Raw genomic sequence first — 21,462 nt, forward strand, 5'->3', positions numbered from 1 at the left:
ACCGTTTAATGAACATTTTCTGACAGTCATAGTGCCACGTATTTCAGTGCCACGTATTTCAGTGCCACGTATTTCAGTGCCACGTATTTCAGTGCCATGTATTTCAGGGCAACGTATCACGTATTTCAGTGCCACGTGTTTCAGTGCCACGTATTTCAGTGCCACGTATCACGTATTTCAGTGCCACATATTTTAGTACCACGTATTTCAGTTGCACGTGTTTCAGTGCCACGTATTTCAGTGCCACGTATTTCAGTGCCACGTATTTCAGTGCCACGTATTTCAGTGCCACGTATCACGTATTTCAGTGCCACGTGTTTCAGTGCCACGTATTTAAGTGCCACGTATCACATATTTCAGTGCCACGTATTTAAGTGCCACGTATTTAAGTGCCACGTATTTAAGTGCCACGTATTTCAGTGCCACGTATTTCAGTGCCACGTATTTCAGTGCCACGTATTTAAGTGCCACGTATCACATATTTAAGTGCCACGTATTTAAGTGCCACGTATTTAAGTGCCACGTATTTCAGTGCCACGTATTTCAGTGCCACGTATTTCAGTGCCACGTATTTCAGTGCCATGTATCACGTATTTCAGTGCCACGTGTTTCAGTGCCACGTATTTAAGTGCCACGTATCACATATTTAAGTGCCATGTATTTCAGTGCCACGTATTTCAGTGCCACGTATTTCAGTGCCACGTATTTCAGTGCCACGTATCACGTATTTCAGTGCCACGTGTTTCAGTGCCACGTATTTAAGTGCCACGTATTTCAGTGCCACGTATTTCAGTGCCACGTATTTCAGTGCCACGTATTTCAGTGCCACGTATTTCAGTGCCACGTATTTCAGTGCCACGTATTTCAGTGCCACGTATTTCAGTCACGTTTAGGGTTAGGGTTAGGGGTAGGGTTAGGGTTAGGGCTAGGGTTGGAGGTAAAGTTAGGGTTGGGGCTAAAGTTAGGGTTGGGGCTAAAGTTAGGGTTGGGGCTAAAGTTAGGGTTAGGGTTTGGATTACATTTACGTTTGGATTAGGGTTGGGATTAGAATTATGGGTGTGTCAGGGCTAGGGGTGTGGTTAGGGTTACCGTTGGGATTAGGGTTAGGGGTGTGTTAGGGTTAGGGTTTCAGGTAGAATTGGAGAGTTTCCACTGTCCAGGCACATCAGGGGCTCTCCAAGCGCGACATGGCGTCCAATCTCAATTCCAGCCAATTCTGCGTTGAAAAAGTAAAACAGTGCTCCTTCCCTTCCGAGCTCTCCCGTGCGCCCAAAAAGGGGTTTACCCCAACATATGTGTTATCAGCGTACTCGGGACAAATTGAACAACAACTTCTGGGGTCCAAGCTCTCTTGTTATCCTTAGGAAAATAAAAATTTGGGGGGCTAAAAATCATTTTTGTGGGAAAAAAAAGATGTTTTATTTTCACGGCTCTGCGTTATAAACTGTAGTGAAACACTTGGGGGTTCAAAGTTCTCACAACACATCTAGATAAGTTCCTTGGGAGGTCTAGTTTCCAATATGGGGTCACTTGTGGGGGGTTTGTACTGTTTGGGTACATCAGGGGCTCTGCAAATGCAACGTGACGCCTGCAGACCAATCCATTTAAGGCTGCATTCCAAATGGCGCTCCTTCCCTTCCGAGCTCTGTCATGCACCCAAACAGTGGTTCCCCCCCACATATGGGGTATCAGCGTACTCAGGACAAATTGGACAACAACTTTTGGGGTCCAATTTATCCTGTTACCCTTGTGAAAATACAAAACTGGGGGCTAAAAAATCATTTTTGTGAAAAAAAAAAAGAATTTTTATTTTCACGGATTTGCGCTATAAACTTTAGTGAAACACTTGGGGGTTCAAAGTTCTCAAACCACATCTAGATAAGTTCCTTGGGAGGTCTAGTTTCCAATATGGGGTCACTTGTGGGGGGTTTGTACTGTTTGGGTACATCAGGGGCTCTGCAAATGCAACGTGACGGCTGCTGACCAATCCATTTAAGTCTGCATTCCAAATGGCGCTCCTTCCCTTCTGAGCTCTGTCATGCGCCCAAACAGTGGTTCCCCCCACATATGGGGTATCAGCGTACTCAGGACAAATTGGACAACAAATTTTGGGGTCCAATTTATTCTGTTACCCTTGTAAAAATACAAAGCTGGGGGCTAAAAAATCATTTTTGAGAAAAAAAAAAATTATTTTCACGGCTCTGCGTTATAATCTGTAGTGAAACACTTGGGGGTTCAAAGCTCTCAAAACACATCTAGATAAGTTCCTTAGGGGGTCTACTTTCCAAAATGGTGTCACTTGTAGGGAGTTTCAATGTGTAGGCACATCAGGGGCTCTCCAAACGCAACATGGCGTCCCATCTCAATTCCAGTCAATTTTGCATTGAAAAGTCAAATGGCGCTCCTTCCCTTCCAAGCTCTGCCATGCGTCCAAACAATGGTTTACACCCACATATGGGGTATCAGCGTACTCAGGACAAATTGCACAACATTTTTTTGGGTCCAATTTCTTCTCTTACCCTTGGGAAAATAAAAAATTGGGGGCAAAAAATCATTTTTATGAAAAAATATGATTTTTTATTTTTACGGCTCTGCATTATAAACTTCTGTGAAGCACTTGGTGGGTCAAAGTGCTCACCACACATCTAGATAAGTTCCTTAGGGGGTCTACTTTCCAAAATGGTGTCACTTGTAGGGAGTTTCAATGTTTAGGCACATCAGGAGCTCTCCAAACGCAACATGGCGTCCCATCTCAATTCCAGTCAATTTTGCATTGAAAAGTCAAATGGCGCTCCTTCACTTCCAAGCTCTGCCATGCGCCCAAACAATGGTTTACACCCACATATGGGGTATCAGCGTACTCAGGACAAATTGCACAACATTTTTTGGGGTCCAATTTCTTCTCTTACCCTTGGGAAAATAAAAAATTGGGGGCGAAAAGATCATTTTTGTGAAAAAATATGATTTTTTATTTTTACGGCTCCGCATTATAAACTTCTGTGAAGCACTTGGTGGGTCAAAGTGCTCACCACACATCTAGATAAGTTCCTTAGGGGGTCTACTTTCCAAAATGGTGTCACTTGTAGGGAGTTTCAATGTTTAGGCACATCAGGAGCTCTCCAAACGCAACATGGCGTCCCATCTCAATTCCAGTCAATTTAATTTTGCATTGAAAAGTCAAATGGCGCTCCTTCACTTCCAAGCTCTGCCATGCGCCCAAACAATGGTTTACACCCACATATGGGGTATCAGCGTACTCAGGACAAATTGCACAACATTTTTTGGGGTCCAATTTCTTCTCTTACCCTTGGGAAAATAAAAAATTGGGGGCGAAAAGATCATTTTTGTGAAAAAATATGATTTTTTATTTTTACGGCTCTGCATTATAAACTTCTGTGAAGCACTTGGTGGGTCAAAGTGCTCACCACACATCTAGATAAGTTCCTTAGGGGGTCTACTTTCCAAAATGGTGTCACTTGTAGGGAGTTTCAATGTTTAGGCACATCAGGAGCTCTCCAAACGCAACATGGCGTCCCATCTCAATTCCAGTCAATTTTGCATTGAAAAGTCAAATGGCGCTCCTTCACTTCCAAGCTCTGCCATGCGCCCAAACAATGGTTTACACCCACATATGGGGTATCAGCGTACTCAGGACAAATTGCACAACATTTTTTGGGGTCCAATTTCTTCTCTTACCCTTGGGAAAATAAAAAATTGGGGGCGAAAAGATCATTTTTGTGAAAAAATATGATTTTTTATTTTTACGGCTCTGCATTATAAACTTCTGTGAAGCACTTGGTGGGTCAAAGTGCTCACCACACATCAAGATAAGTTCCTTAGGGGGTCTACTTTCCAAAATGGTGTCACTTGTAGGGGGTTTCAGTGTTTAGGCACATCAGGGGCTGTCCAAACACAACATGGCGTCCCATCTCAATTCCAGTCAATTTTGCATTGAAAAGTCAAATGGCGCTCCTTTCCTTCCGAGCTCTGCCATACGCCCAAACAGTGGTTTACCCCCACATATGGGGTATCAGCGTACTCAGGACAAATTGTACAACAACTTTGGGGGTCCATTTTCTCCTGTTACCCTTGGTAAAATAAAACAAATTGGAGCTGAAATAAATTTTGTGTGAAAAAAAGTTAAATGTTCATTTTTATTTAAACATTCCAAAAATTCCTGTGAAACACCTGAAGGGTTAATAAACTTCTTGAATGTGGTTTTGAGCACCTTGAGGGGTGCAGTTTTTAGAATGGTGTCACACTTGAGTATTTTCTATCATATAGACCCCTCAAAATGACTTCAAATGAGATGTGGTCCCTAAAAAAAAATGGTGTTGTAAAAATGAGAAATTGCTGGTCAACTTTTAACCCTTATAACTCCGTCACAAAAAAAAAATTTGGTTCCAAAATTGTACTGATGTAAAGTAGACATGTGGGAAATGTTACTTATTAAGTATTTTGCGTGACATATGTCTGTGATTTAAGGGCATAAAAATTCAAAGTTGGAAAATTGCAAAATTTTCAAAATTTTCGCCAAATTTCTATTTTTTTCACAAATAAACGCAAGTTATATCAAAGAAATTTTACCCCTAACATGAAGTACAATATGTCACGAGAAAACAATGTCAGAATCGCCAAGATCCGTCAAAGCGTTCCAGAGTTATAGCCTCATAAAGGGACAGTGGTCAGAATTGTAAAAATTGGCCCGGTCATTAACGTGCAAACCACCCTTGGGGGTGAAGGGGTTAAAAAGTAGGTAATCATAGTTTTAAAGTCTGAAATGCACATGCGATACTGACATCTAAGTGTCAGCACATTTTGGGACAAATGTTTTCACATTGAAAGTTAACAATCATTAAAATATTTTCTCTAAATTGTTGTCTCCTTTTTTGCTCCAATTATTTGCATTTAATAACAAATAAAACTTGATGTAACATTATGCATGCACATTGTCTTTTATGTGCAACCATCACCTGTCTCACAAACACAGGGTTTGAATGAACCTGATGAATGGAGTCAAATTGAAAATGTAAAAAAATCTCTGTCAAAATTGCTGTTTTTTTCTACTCATTCACAAAGAGTTAATGAAAGTTATTAGATATGTACAACAAAATAGCAGGAGTTTCAAATAGAAATCATGCTGCAAAAATCAGTCAAAGCAAAAATAAAAATATCTACTTTCAGGGGTTTCGCTTGACAATTGCCAAGTGTCTAGCACTCCTAAAATTGTTTGTGTTTGGCCGAAATAGCTCAGATGGGAGAGCGTTAGACTGAAGATCTAAAGGTCCCTGGTTCGATCCCGGGTTTCGGCAACATCATTTTTCTTGATTCTTTACATTTTAAGGAGAAAATAAACAAAGCACGTGGACTGATTATTTAAAGAAAATGTAAAAGGCCTAAAAATCTTAACTATCTACAGAAAATAAAATGTTAAAAAGATGAGAAATGGGAACTTTTCCATTTGAGCAAATTATTATTTTTTTGTAATTTTTCCTCTGTTTTGTTTATTTCCATTTCACTTAGCTGTAAGAGGATTTAAAGGGAACCTGATAGCTGATAAAGAAAGCATGTATCAGACACTAGCTGAATGATTTCAACCATGTATGTTTGACTATGAAATGCTGTGGTGTATATGAATTCATTGTGAGAAGTAATTTCTAAAATGGGGTCACTTTGGGGGGGTTTCTGCTGTTTTGGTACTTTTGGTACTCTGCAAATTTTACCTGCAAACTATTCTTGCAAAATCTGCATTCCAAAATCCAAATAGCGCTCTTATTTTCAAAGCCCTGCTGTGTGGCCAAACAGTAGATTCTGAAGAAATATGGTGCATCACCGCATTTTGTGAGAAATCTAACATTTCTAACATCCTAACAAAATAAAAGGAGGTTTGAAAGTGAATGCTGACAAAAAGTACACATATGAAAAATGCTATTTATTTACATTTTTGTGTGGTGCGACAAGTTGGTTTAAGGATATAAGCAGTCAAAGAATAAAAATGACTAATATTTCAAAATTTTAAACAAACTTTAGATATTTTCACAGAAAAAAACAAAAAATATATTGACCTAAATTTACAGTTAATGTAAAGTACAATGTGTCACAAAAAACACTTTCAGAATTACGGGGATATGTAGAAGCATTCCAGAGTTATTACTGCATACAGTGATAAAAGTCATATTTTTTTTAAAATGGGGCTTGGCCATTTAGCTCAAAATAGGCTTGATAACTAATAGTTTAAACAAATGTATTGAAATAAAAACTGTAATATTAAATATTTTAAAATAATTTTCAATGACAATTACTGGTCATATTTCTGCTGACTAACTTGGAAAGAGTTAAGGCACAGAATCCACAAGAAGTCAGGATGGCCGAGCGGTCTAAGTTGCTGCGTTCAGGTCACAGTCTCTCTTGGAGGCGTGGGTTCAAATCCCACTTCTGACATCACCTTTTCATGAAACTATACAGATTCTCAGTCAATTATTGATTAGAGGGGGATCAAACCAAACTTAGCAATGGGCCTTAAAAAATCCGATCCCAAAGTTACCACTACCTGGGAGTCTTTGGGGTGAATCTGAAATTGTCGTCTAAAAACGGAATTCTAGGACCGTGAAATAGTTTTTATGTGCATATGTTAGCTGTCTTGGCACTATAAAAATACTGCGAGCGGTCAATGGGGCGTGACTATTTCAACTCTTTGTGTTCTCTTTCCCTATTAGGGCGGAGATTCCACATCCTATGGGGCTGTTCTGGGAGATTTCTATAAACTGAATTGCCGGTAAGTCTAATTTCATATTTGATTACCTCATTCATCAATAGACCATAAAAATACTTAATAAACAAAAGCTTAAAAAGTAGGTAATCATAGTTTTAAAGTCTGAAATGCACATGCGATACTGACATCTAAGTTTCAGCACATTTTGGGACAAATGTTTTCACATTGAAAGTTAACAATCATTAAAATATTTTCTCTAAATTGTTGTCTCCTTTATTGCTCCAATTATTTGCATTTAATAACAAATAAAACTTGATGTAACATTATATATGCACATTGTCTTTTATGTGCAACCATCACCTGTCTCACAAACACAGGGTTTGAATGAACCTGATGAATGGAGTCAAATTGAAAATGTAAAAAAATCTCTGTCAAAATTGCTGTTTTTTTCTACTCATTCACAAAGAGTTAATTAAAGTTATTAAATATGTACAACAAAATAGCAGGAGTTTCAAATAGAAATCATGCTGCAAAAACCAGTCAAAGCAAAAATAAAAATATCTACTTTCAGGGGTTTCGCTTGACATTTGCCAAGTGTCTAGCACTCCTAAAGTTGTTTGTGTTTGGCCGAAATAGCTCAGACGGGAGAGCGTTAGACTGAAGATCTAAAGGTCCCGGGTTTCGACAACATCATTTTTCTTGATTCTTTACATTTTAAGGAGAAAATAAACAAAGCACGTGGACTGATTATTTAAAGAAAATGTAAAAGGCCTAAAAATCTTAACTATCTACAGAAAATAAAATGTTAAAAAGATGAGAAATGGGAACTTTTCTATTTGAGCAAATTATTTTTTTTTTGTAATTTTTCCTCTGTTTTGTTTATTTCCATTTCACTTAGCTGTAAGAGGATTTAAAGGGAACCTGATAGCTGATAAAGAAAGCATGTATCAGACACTAGCTGAATGATTTCAACCATGTATGTTTGACTATGAAATGCTGTGGTGTATATGAATTCATTGTGAGAAGTAATTTCTAAAATGGGGTCACTTTGGGGGGGTTTCTGCTGTTTTGGTACTTTTGGTACTCTGCAAATTTTACCTGCAAACTATTCTTGCAAAATCTGCATTCCAAAATCCAAATAGCGCTCTTATTTTCAAAGCCCTGCTGTGTGGCCAAACAGTAGATTCTGAAGAAATATGGTGCATCACCGCATTTTGTGAGAAATCTAACATTTCTAACATCCTAACAAAATAAAAGGAGGTTTGAAAGTGAATGCTGACAAAAAGTACACATATGAAAAATGCTATTTATTTACATTTTTGTGTGGTGCGACAAGTTGGTTTAAGGATATAAGCAGTCAAAGAATAAAGATGACTAATATTTCAAAATTTTAAACAAATTTTAGATATTTTCACAGAAAAAAACTAAAAATATATTGACCTAAATTTACAGTTAATGTAAAGTACAATGTGTCACAAAAAACACTTTCAGAATTACGGGGATATGTAGAAGCATTCCAGAGTTATTACTGCATACAGTGATAAAAGTCATATTTTTTTAAAATGGGGCTTGGCCATTTAGCTCAAAATAGGCTTGATAACTAATAGTTTAAACAAATGTATTGAAATAAAAACTGTAATATTAAATATTTTAAAATAATTTTCAATGACAATTACTGGTCATATTTCTGCTGACTAACTTGGAAAGAGTTAAGGCACAGAATCCACAAGAAGTCAGGATGGCCGAGCGGTCTAAGTTGCTGCGTTCAGGTCACAGTCTCTCTTGGAGGCGTGGGTTCAAATCCCACTTCTGACATCACCTTTTCATGAAACTATACAGATTCTCAGTCAATTATTGATTAGAGGGGGATCAAACCAAACTTAGCAATGGGCCTTAAAAAATCCGATCCCAAAGTTACCACTACCTGGGAGTCTTTGGGGTGAATCTGAAATTGTCGTCTAAAAACGGAACTCTAGGACCGTGAAATAGTTTTTATGTGCATATGTTAGCTGTCTTGGCACTATAAAAATACTGCGAGCGGTCAATGGGGCGTGACTATTTCAACTCTTTGTGTTCTCTTTCCCTATTAGGGCGGAGATTCCACATCCTATGGGGCTGTTCTGGGAGATTTCTATAAACTGAATTGCCGGTAAGTCTAATTTCATATTTGATTACCTCATTCATCAATAGACCATAAAAATACTTAATAAACAAAAGCTTAAAAAGTAGGTAATCATAGTTTTAAAGTCTGAAATGCACATGCGATACTGACATCTAAGTTTCAGCACATTTTGGGACAAATGTTTTCACATTGAAAGTTAACAATCATTAAAATATTTTCTCTAAATTGTTGTCTCCTTTTTTGCTCCAATTATTTGCATTTAATAACAAATAAAACTTGATGTAACATTATATATGCACATTGTCTTTTATGTGCAACCATCACCTGTCTCACAAACACAGGGTTTGAATGAACCTGATGAATGGAGTCAAATTGAAAATGTAAAAAAATCTCTGTCAAAATTGCTGTTTTTTTCTACTCATTCACAAAGAGTTAATTAAAGTTATTAAATATGTACAACAAAATAGCAGGAGTTTCAAATAGAAATCATGCTGCAAAAACCAGTCAAAGCAAAAATAAAAATATCTACTTTCAGGGGTTTCGCTTGACATTTGCCAAGTGTCTAGCACTCCTAAAGTTGTTTGTGTTTGGCCGAAATAGCTCAGACGGGAGAGCGTTAGACTGAAGATCTAAAGGTCCCGGGTTTCGACAACATCATTTTTCTTGATTCTTTACATTTTAAGGAGAAAATAAACAAAGCACGTGGACTGATTATTTAAAGAAAATGTAAAAGGCCTAAAAATCTTAACTATCTACAGAAAATAAAATGTTAAAAAGATGAGAAATGGGAACTTTTCTATTTGAGCAAATTATTATTTTTTTGTAATTTTTCCTCTGTTTTGTTTATTTCCATTTCACTTAGCTGTAAGAGGATTTAAAGGGAACCTGATAGCTGATAAAGAAAGCATGTATCAGACACTAGCTGAATGATTTCAACCATGTATGTTTGACTATGAAATGCTGTGGTGTATATGAATTCATTGTGAGAAGTAATTTCTAAAATGGGGTCACTTTGGGGGGGTTTCTGCTGTTTTGGTACTTTTGGTACTCTGCAAATTTTACCTGCAAACTATTCTTGCAAAATCTGCATTCCAAAATCCAAATAGCGCTCTTATTTTCAAAGCCCTGCTGTGTGGCCAAACAGTAGATTCTGAAGAAATATGGTGCATCACCGCATTTTGTGAGAAATCTAACATTTCTAACATCCTAACAAAATAAAAGGAGGTTTGAAAGTGAATGCTGACAAAAAGTACACATATGAAAAATGCTATTTATTTACATTTTTGTGTGGTGCGACAAGTTGGTTTAAGGATATAAGCAGTCAAAGAATAAAGATGACTAATATTTCAAAATTTTAAACAAATTTTAGATATTTTCACAGAAAAAAACTAAAAATATATTGACCTAAATTTACAGTTAATGTAAAGTACAATGTGTCACAAAAAACACTTTCAGAATTACGGGGATATGTAGAAGCATTCCAGAGTTATTACAGCATACAGTGATAAAAGTCATATTTTTTTAAAATGGGGCTTGGCCATTTAGCTCAAAATAGGCTTGATAACTAATAGTTTAAACAAATGTATTGAAATAAAAACTGTAATATTAAATATTTTAAAATAATTTTCAATGACAATTACTGGTCATATTTCTGCTGACTAACTTGGAAAGAGTTAAGGCACAGAATCCACAAGAAGTCAGGATGGCCGAGCGGTCTAAGTTGCTGCGTTCAGGTCACAGTCTCTCTTGGAGGCGTGGGTTCAAATCCCACTTCTGACATCACCTTTTCATGAAACTATACAGATTCTCAGTCAATTATTGATTAGAGGGGGATCAAACCAAACTTAGCAATGGGCCTTAAAAAATCCGATCCCAAAGTTACCACTACCTGGGAGTCTTTGGGGTGAATCTGAAATTGTCGTCTAAAAACGGAACTCTAGGACCGTGAAATAGTTTTTATGTGCATATGTTAGCTGTCTTGGCACTATAAAAATACTGCGAGCGGTCAATGGGGCATGACTATTTCAACTCTTTGTGTTCTCTTTCCCTATTAGGGCGGAGACTCCACATCCTATGGGGCTGTTCTGGGAGATTTCTATAAACTGAATTGCCGGTAAGTCTAATTTCATATTTGATTACCTCATTCATCAATAGACCATAAAAATACTTAATAAACAAAAGCTTAAAAAGTAGGTAATCATAGTTTTAAAGTCTGAAATGCACATGCGATACTGACATCTAAGTTTCAGCACATTTTGGGACAAATGTTTTCACATTGAAAGTTAACAATCATTAAAATATTTTCTCTAAATTGTTGTCTCCTTTTTTGCTCCAATTATTTGCATTTAATAACAAATAAAACTTGATGTAACATTATATATGCACATTGTCTTTTATGTGCAACCATCACCTGTCTCACAAACACAGGGTTTGAATGAACCTGATGAATGGAGTCAAATTGAAAATGTAAAAAAATCTCTGTCAAAATTGCTGTTTTTTTCTACTCATTCACAAAGAGTTAATTAAAGTTATTAAATATGTACAACAAAATAGCAGGAGTTTCAAATAGAAATCATGCTGCAAAAACCAGTCAAAGCAAAAATAAAAATATCTACTTTCAGGGGTTTCGCTTGACATTTGCCAAGTGTCTAGCACTCCTAAAGTTGTTTGTGTTTGGCCGAAATAGCTCAGATGGGAGAGCGTTAGACTGAAGATCTAAAGGTCCCTGGTTCGATCCCGGGTTTCGGCAACATCATTTTTCTTGATTCTTTACATTTTAAGGAGAAAATAAACAAAGCACGTGGACTGATTATTTAAAGAAAATGTAAAAGGCCTAAAAATCTTAACTATCTACAGAAAATAAAATGTTAAAAAGATGAGAAATGGGAACTTTTCCATTTGAGCAAATTATTATTTTTTTGTAATTTTTCCTCTGTTTTGTTTATTTCCATTTCACTTAGCTGTAAGAGGATTTAAAGGGAACCTGATAGCTGATAAAGAAAGCATGTATCAGACACTAGCTGAATGATTTCAACCATATATGTTTGACTATGAAATGCTGTGATGTATATGAATTCATTGTGAGAAGTAATATCTAAAATGGGGTCACTTTGGGGGGGTTTCTGCTGTTTTGGTACTTTTTGTACTCTGCAAATTTTACCTGCAAACTATTCTTGCAAAATCTGCATTCCAAAATCCAAATAGCGCTCTTATTTTCAAAGCCCTGCTGTGTGGCCAAACAGTAGATTCTGAAGAAATATGGTGCATCACCGCATTTTGTGAGAAATCTAACATTTCTAACATCCTAACAAAATAAAAGGAGGTTTGAAAGTGAATGCTGACAAAAAGTACACATATGAAAAATGCTATTTATTTACATTTTTGTGTGGTGCGACAAGTTGGTTTAAGGATATAAGCAGTCAAAGAATAAAAATGACTAATATTTCAAAATTTTAAACAAACTTTAGATATTTTCACAGAAAAAAACTAAAAATATATTGACCTAAATTTACAGTTAATGTAAAGTACAATGTGTCACAAAAAACACTTTCAGAATTACGGGGATATGTAGAAGCATTCCAGAGTTATTACTGCATACAGTGATAAAAGTCATATTTTTTTAAAATGGGGCTTGGCCATTTAGCTCAAAATAGGCTTGATAACTAATAGTTTAAACAAATGTATTGAAATAAAAACTGTAATATTAAATATTTTAAAATAATTTTCAATGACAATTACTGGTCATATTTCTTCTGACTAACTTGGAAAGTGTTAAGGCACAGAATCCACAAGAAGTCAGGATGGCTGAGCGGTCTAAGGCGCTGCGTTCAGGTTGCAGACGCTGGGTTCAAATCCCACTTCTGACATCACCTTTTCATGAAACTATACAGATTCTCAGTCATGATGGGGATCAAACCAAACTTAGCAATGGGCCTTAAAAAACCTGATCCCAAAGTTAACACTACCTGGGAGTCTTTGGGGTGAATATGAAATTGTCGTCTATAAACGGAACTCTAGGACCGTGAAATAGTTTTTATGTGCATATGTTAGCTGTCTTGGCACTATAAAAATACTGCGGGCGGTCAATGGGGCGTGACTATTTCAACTCTTTGTGTTCTCTTTCCCTATTAGGGCGGAGACTCCACATCCTATGGGGCTGTTCTGGGAGATTTCTATAAACTGAATTGCCGGTAAGTCTAATTTCATATTTGATTACCTCATTCATCAATAGACCATAAAAATACTTAATGAACAAAAGCTTAAAAAGTAGGTAATCATAGTTTTAAAGTCTGAAATGCACATGCGATACTGACATCTAAGTTTCAGCACATTTTGGGACAAATGTTTTCACACTGAAAGTTAACAATCATTAAAATATTTTCTCTAAATTGTTGTCTCCTTTTTTGCTCCAATTAATTTGCATTTAATAACAAATAAAACTTGATGTAACATTATATATGCACATTGTCTTTTATGTGCAACCATCACCTGTCTCACAAACACAGGGTTTGAATGAACCTGATGAATGGAGTCAAATTGAAAATGTAAAAAAATCTCTGTCAAAATTGCTGTTTTTTTCTACTCATTCACAAAGAGTTAATTAAAGTTATTAAATATGTACAACAACATAGCAGGAGTTTCAAATAGAAATCATGCTGCAAAAACCAGTCAAAGCAAAAATAAAAATATCTACTTTCAGGGTTTTCGCTTGACATTTGCCAAGTGTCTAGCACCCTAAAGTTGTTTGTGTTTGGCCGAAATAGCTCAGACAGGAGAGCGTTAGACTGAAGATCTAAAGGTCCCTGGTTAGGTCCCGGGTTTCGACAACATCATTTTTCTTGATTCTTTACATTTTAAGGAGAAAATAAACAAAGCACGTGGACTGATTATTTAAAGAAAATGTAAAAGGCCTAAAAATCTTAACTATCTACAGAAAATAAAATGTTAAAAATGAGAAATGGGAACTTTTCCATTTGAGCAAATTATTATTTTTTTGTAATTTTTCCTCTGTTTTGTTTATTTCCATTTCACTTAGCTGTAAGAGGATTTAAAGGGAACCTGATAGCTGATAAAGAAAGCATGTATCAGACACTAGCTGAATGATTTCAACCATGTATGTTTGACTATGAAATGCTGTGGTGTATATGAATTCATTGTGAGAAGTAATTTCTAAAATGGGGTCACTTTGGGGGGGTTTCTGCTGTTTTGGTACTTTTGGTACTCTGCAAATTTTACCTGCAAACTATTCTTGCAAAATCTGCATTCCAAAATCCAAATAGCGCTCTTATTTTCAAAGCCCTGCTGTGTGGCCAAACAGTAGATTCTGAAGAAATATGGTGCATCATCGCATTTTGTGAGAAATCTAACATTTCTAACATCCTAACAAAATAAAAGGAGGTTTGAAAGTGAATGCTGACCAAAAGTACACATATGAAAAATGCTATTTATTTACATTTTTGTGTGGTGCGACAAGTTGGTTTAAGGATATAAGCAGTCAAAGAATAAAAATGACTAATATTTCAAAATTTTAAACAAAATTTAGATATTTTCACAGAAAAAAACTAAAAATATATTGACCTAAATTTACAGTTAATGTAAAGTACAATGTGTCACAAAAAACACTTTCAGAATTACGGGGATATGTAGAAGCATTCCAGAGTTATTACTGCATACAGTGATAAAAGTCATATTTTTTTAAAATGGGGCTTGGCCATTTAGCTCAAAATAGGCTTGATAACTAATAGTTTAAACAAATGTATTGAAATAAAAACTGTAATATTAAATATTTTAAAATAATTTTCAATGACAATTACTGGTCATATTTCTTCTGACTAACTTGAAAAGAGTTAAGGCACAGAATACTCAAGAAGTCAGGATGGCCGAGCGGTCTAAGGCGCTGCATTCAGGTCGCAGTCTCTCTTGGAGGCATGGATTCAAATCCCACTTCTGACATCACCTTTTCATGAAACTATACAGATTCTCAGTCAATTATTGATTAGATGGGGATCAAACCAAACTTAGCAATGGGCCTTAAAAAATCCGATCCCAAAGTTACCACTACCTGGGAGTCTTTGGGGTGAATCTGAAATTGTCGTCTATAAACGGAACTCTAGGACCGTGAAGTAGTTTTTATGTGCATATGTTAGCTGTCTTGGCACTATAAAAATACTGCCGGCGGTCAATGGGGCGGGACTATTTCAACTCTTTGTGTTCTCTTTCCCTATTAGGGCGGAGACTCCACATCCTATGGGGCTGTTCTGGGAGATTTCTATAAACTGAATTGCCGGTAAGTCTAATTTCATATTTGATTACCTCATTCATCAATAGACCATAAAAATACTTAATAAACAAAAGCTTAAAAAGCAGGTAATCATAGTTTTAAAGTCTGAAATGCACATGCGATACTGACATCTAAGTTTCAGCACCTTTTGGGACAAATGTTTTCACATTGAAAGTTAACAATCATTAAAATATTTTCTCTAAATTGTTGTCTCCTTTTTTGCTCCAATTATTTGCATTTAATAACAAATAAAACTTGATGTAACATCATATATGCACATTGTCTTTTATGTGCAACCATCACCTGTCTCACAAACACAGGGTTTGAATGAACCTGATGAATGGAGTCAAATTGAAAATGTAAAAAAATCTCTGTCAAAATTGCTGTTTTTTTTCTACTCTTTCACAAAGAGTTAATGAAAGTTATTAAATATGTACACCAAATAGCAGGAGTTTCAAATAGAAATCATGCTGCAAAAACCAGTCAAAGCAAAAATAAAAATATCTACTTTCAGGGGTTTCGCTTGACATTTGCCAAGTGTCTAGCACTCCTAAAGTCGTTTGTGTTTGGCCGAAATAGCTCAGATGGGAGAGCGTTAGACTGAAGATCTAAAGATCCCGGGTTTCGGCAACATCATTTTTCTTGATTCTTTACATTTTAAGGAGAAAATAAACAAAGCACGTGGACTGATTATTTAAACAAAATGTAAAAGGCCTAAAAATCTTAACTATCTACAGAAAATAAAATGTTAAAAAGATGAGAAATGGGAACTTTTCCATTTGAGCAAATTATTATTTTTTTGTAATTTTTCCTCTGTTTTGTTTATTTCCATTTCACTTAGCTGTAAGAGGATTTAAAGGGAACCTGATAGCTGATAAAGAAAGCATGTATCAGACACTAGCTGAATGATTTCAACCATGTATGTTTGACTATGAAATGCTGTGGTGTATATGAATTCATTGTGAGAAGTAATTTCTAAAATGGGGTCACTTTGGGGGGGTTTCTGCTGTTTTGGTACTTTTGGTACTCTGCAAATTTTACCTGCAAACTATTCTTGCAAAATCTGCATTCCAAAATCCAAATAGCGCTCTTATTTTCAAAGCCCTGCTGTGTGGCCAAACAGTAGATTCTGAAGAAATATGGTGCATCACCGCATTTTGTGAGAAATCTAACATTTCTAACATCCTAACAAAATAAAAGGAGGTTTGAAAGTGAATGCTGACAAAAAGTACACATATGAAAAATGCTATTTATTTACATTTTTGTGTGGTGCGACAAGTTGGTTTAAGGATATAAGCAGTCAAAGAATAAAAATGACTAATATTTCAAAATTTTAAAACAAACTTTAGATATTTTCACAGAAAAAAACTAAAAATATATTGACCTAAATTTACAGTTAATGTAAAGTACAATGTGTCACAAAAAACACTTTCAGAATTACGGGGATATGTAGAAGCATTCCAGAGTTATTACTGCATACAGTGATAAAAGTCATATTTTTTTAAAATGGGGCTTGGCCATTTAGCTCAAAATAGGCTTGATAACTAATAGTTTAAACAAATGTATTGAAATAAAAACTGTAATATTAAATATTTTAAAATAATTTTCAATGACAATTACTGGTCATATTTCTGCTGACTAACTTGGAAAGAGTTAAGGCACAGAATCCACAAGAAGTCAGGATGGCCGAGCGGTCTAAGTTGCTGCGTTCAGGTCACAGTCTCTCTTGGAGGCGTGGGTTCAAATCCCACTTCTGACATCACTTTTTCATGAAACTATACAGATTCTCAGTCAATTATTGATTAGAGGGGGATCAAACCAAACTTAGCAATGGGCCTTAAAAAATCCGATCCCAAAGTTACCACTACCTGGGAGTCTTTGGGGTAAATCTGAAATTGTCGTCTAAAAACGGAACTCTAGGACCGTGAAATAGTTTTTATGTGCATATGTTAGCTGTCTTGGCACTATAAAAATACTGCGAGCGGTCAATGGGGCGTGACTATTTCAACTCTTTGTGTTGTCTTTCCCTATTAGGGCGGAGACTCCACATCCTATGGGGCTGTTCTGGGAGATTTCTATAAACTGAATTGCCGGTAAGTCTAATTTCATATTTGATTACCTCATTCATCAATAGACCATAAAAATACTTAATAAACAAAAGCTTAAAAAGTAGGTAATCATAGTTTTAAAGTCTGAAATGCACATGCGATACTGACATCTAAGTTTCAGCACATTTTGGGACAAATGTTTTCACATTGAAAGTTAACAATCATTAAAATATTTTCTCTAAATTGTTGTCTCCTTTTTTGCTCCAATTATTTGCATTTAATAACAAATAAAACTTGATGTAACATTATATATGCACATTGTCTTTTATGTGCAACCATCACCTGTCTCACAAACACAGGGTTTGAATGAACCTGATGAATGGAGTCAAATTGAAAATGTAAAAAAATCTCTGTCAAAATTGCTGTTTTTTTCTACTCATTCACAAAGAGTTAATTAAAGTTATTAAATATGTACAACAAAATAGCAGGAGTTTCAAATAGAAATCATGCTGCAAAAACCAGTCAAAGCAAAAATAAAAATATCTACTTTCAGGGGTTTCGCTTGACATTTGCCAAGTGTCTAGCACTCCTAAAGTTGTTTGTGTTTGGCCGAAATAGCTCAGACGGGAGAGCGTTAGACTGAAGATCTAAAGGTCCCGGGTTTCGACAACATCATTTTTCTTGATGCTTTACATTTTAAGGAGAAAATAAACAAAGCACGTGGACTGATTATTTAAAGAAAATGTAAAAGGCCTAAAAATCTTAACTATCTACAGAAAATAAAATGTTAAAAAGATGAGAAATATGAACTTTTCCATTTGAGCAAATTATTATTTTTTTGTAAATTTTCCTTTGTTTTGTTTATTTCCATTTCACTTAGCTGTAAGAGGATTTAAAGGGAACCTGATAGCTGATAAAGAAAGCATGTATCAGACACTAGCTGAATGATTTCAACCATGTATGTTTGACTATGAAATGCTGTGGTGTATATGAATTCATTGTGAGAAGTAATTTCTAAAATGGGGTCACTTTGGGGGGGTTTCTGCTGTTTTGGTACTTTTGGTACTCTGCAAATTTTACCTGCAAACTATTCTTGCAAAATCTGCATTCCAAAATCCAAATAGCGCTCTTATTTTCAAAGCCCTGCTGTGTGGCCAAACAGTAGATTCTGAAGAAATATGGTGCATCATCGCATTTTGTGAGAAATCTAACATTTCTAACATCCTAACAAAATAAAAGGAGGTTTGAAAGTGAATGCTGACCAAAAGTACACATATGAAAAATGCTATTTATTTACATTTTTGTGTGGTGCGACAAGTTGGTTTAAGGATATAAGCAGTCAAAGAATAAAAATGACTAATATTTCAAAATTTTAAACAAAATTTAGATATTTTCACAGAAAAAAACTAAAAATATATTGACCTAAATTTACAGTTAATGTAAAGTACAATGTGTCACAAAAAACACTTTCAGAATTACGGGGATATGTAGAAGCATTCCAGAGTTATTACTGCATACAGTGATAAAAGTCATATTTTTTTAAAATGGGGCTTGGCCATTTAGCTCAAAATAGGCTTGATAACTAATAGTTTAAACAAATGTATTGAAATAAAAACTGTAATATTAAATATTTTAAAATAATTTTCAATGACAATTACTGGTCATATTTCTGCTGACTAACTTGGAAAGAGTTAAGGCACAGAATCCACAAGAAGTCAGGATGGCCGAGCCGTCTAAGGCGCTGCGTTCAGGTTGCAGACTCTGGGTTCAAATCCCACTTCTGACATCACCTTTTCATGAAACTATACAGATTCTCAGTCATGATGGGGATCAAACCAAACTTAGCAATGGGCCTTAAAACACCTGATCCCAAAGTTACCACTACCTGGGAGTCTTTGGGGTGAATCTGAAATTGTCGTCTATAAACGGAACTCTAGGACCGTGAAATAGTTTTTATGTGCATATGTTAGCTGTCTTGGCACTATAAAAATACTGCCGGCGGTCAATGGGGCGTGACTATTTCAACTCTTTGTGTTCTCTTTCCCTATTAGGGCTGAGACTCCACATCCTATGGGGCTGTTCTGGGAGATTTCTATAAACTGAATTGCCGGTAAGTCTAATTTCATATTTGATTACCTCATTCATCAATAGACCATAAAAATACTTAATAAACAAAAGCTTAAAAAGCAGGTAATCATAGTTTTAAAGTCTGAAATGCACATGCGATACTGACATCTAAGTTTCAGCACATTTTGGGACAAATGTTTTCACATTGAAAGTTAACAATCATTAAAATATTTTCTCTAAATTGTTGTCTCCTTTTTTGCTCCAATTATTTGCATTTAATAACAAATAAAACTTGATGTAACATTATATATGCACATTGTCTTTTATGTGCAACCATCACCTGTCTCACAAACACAGGGTTTGAATGAACCTGATGAATGGAGTCAAATTGAAAATGTAAAAAAATCTCTGTCAAAATTGCTGTTTTTTGCTACTCATTCACAAAGAGTTAATTAAAGTTATTAAATATGTACAACAAAATAGCAGGAGTTTCAAATAGAAATCATGCTGCAAAAACCAGTCAAAGCAAAAATAAAAATATCTACTTTCAGGGGTTTTGCTTGACATTTGCCAAGTGTCTAGCACTCCTAAAGTTGTTTGTGTTTGGCCGAAATAGCTCAGACGGGAGAGCGTTAGACTGAAGATCTAAAGGTCCCTGGTTAGGTCCCGGGTTTCGACAACATCATTTTTCTTGATTCTTTACATTTTAAGGAGAAAATAAACAAAGCACGTGGACTGATTATTTAAAGAAAATGTAAAAGGCCTAAAAATCTTAACTATCTACAGAAAATAAAATGTTAAAAAGATGAGAAATGGGAACTTTTCCATTTGAGCAAATTATTATTTTTTTGTAATTTTTCCTCTGTTTTGTTTATTTCCATTTCACTTAGCTGTAAGAGGATTTAAAGGGAACCTGATAGCTGATAAAGAAAGCATGTATCAGACACTAGCTGAATGATTTCAACCATGTATGTTTGACTATGAAATGCTGTGGTGTATATGAATTCATTGTGAGAAGTAATTTCTAAAATGGGGTCACTTTGGGGGGGTTTCTGCTGTTTTGGTACTTTTGGTACTCTGCAAATTTTACCTGCAAACTATTCTTGCAAAATCTGCATTCCAAAATCCAAATAGCGCTCTTATTTTCAAAGCCCTGCTGTGTGGCCAAACAGTAGATTCTGAAGAAATATGGTGCATCATCGCATTTTGTGAGAAATCTAACATTTCTAACATCCTAACAAAATAAAAGGAGGTTTGAAAGTGAATGCTGACCAAAAGTACACATATGAAAAATGCTATTTATTTACATTTTTGTGTGGTGCGACAAGTTGGTTTAAGGATATAAGCAGTCAAAGAATAAAAATGACTAATATTTCAAAATTTTAAACAAAATTTAGATATTTTCACAGAAAAAAACAAAAAATATATTGACCTAAATTTACAGTTAATGTAAAGTACAATGTGTCACAAAAAACACTTTCAGAATTACGGGGATATGTAGAAGCATTCCAGAGTTATTACTGCATACAGTGATAAAAGTCATATTTTTTTAAAATGGGGCTTGGCCATTTAGCTCAAAATAGGCTTGATAACTAATAGTTTAAACAAATGTATTGAAATAAAAACTGTAATATTAAATATTTTAAAATAATTTTCAATGACAATTACTGGTCATATTTCTTCTGACTAACTTGGAAAGAGTTAAGGCACAGAATCCACAAGAAGTCAGGATGGCCGAGCGGTCTAAGGCGCTGCGTTCAGGTCGCAGTCTCTCTTGGAGGCGTGGGTTCAAATCCCACTTCTGACATCACCTTTTCATGAAACTATACAGATTCTCAGTCAATTATTGATTAGATGGGGATCAAACCAAACTTAGCAATGGGCCTTAAAAAATCCGATCCCAAAGTTACCACTACCTGGGAGTCTTTGGGGTGAATCTGAAATTGTCGTCTATAAACGGAACTCTAGGACCGTGAAATAGTTTTTATGTGCATATGTTAGCTGTCTTGGCACTATAAAAATACTGCCGGCGGTCAATGGGGCGGGACTATTTCAAATCTTTGTGTTCTCTTTCCCTATTAGGGCGGAGACTCCACATCCTATGGGGCTGTTCTGGGAGATTTCTATAAACTGAATTGCCGGTAAGTCTAATTTCATATTTGATTACCTCATTCATCAATAGACCATAAAAATACTTAATAAACAAAAGCTTAAAAAGCAGGTAATCATAGTT

The 21,462-nt window shown here is 35.5% G+C and overlaps 3 non-coding genes across 3 annotated transcripts; all 3 read left to right on the forward strand.

Moving 5' to 3' along the window:
• Positions 1-5,239: 5,239 nt before the first annotated feature.
• Positions 5,240-5,312, forward strand: TRNAF-GAA (transfer RNA phenylalanine (anticodon GAA)). The gene has a single exon. It is a non-coding gene; the product is annotated as a tRNA-Phe (tRNA).
• Positions 5,313-11,510: 6,198 nt separating this feature from the next.
• Positions 11,511-11,583, forward strand: TRNAF-GAA (transfer RNA phenylalanine (anticodon GAA)). Its single transcript has one exon. It is a non-coding gene; the product is annotated as a tRNA-Phe (tRNA).
• Positions 11,584-20,953: 9,370 nt separating this feature from the next.
• Positions 20,954-21,036, forward strand: TRNAL-CAG (transfer RNA leucine (anticodon CAG)). Its single transcript has one exon. It is a non-coding gene; the product is annotated as a tRNA-Leu (tRNA).
• Positions 21,037-21,462: the final 426 nt, after the last annotated feature.

Source organism: Ranitomeya variabilis, chromosome 4 (assembly GCF_051348905.1).
Source record: "Ranitomeya variabilis isolate aRanVar5 chromosome 4, aRanVar5.hap1, whole genome shotgun sequence".
NCBI classification, from domain to species: Eukaryota; Metazoa; Chordata; class Amphibia; order Anura; family Dendrobatidae; genus Ranitomeya; species Ranitomeya variabilis.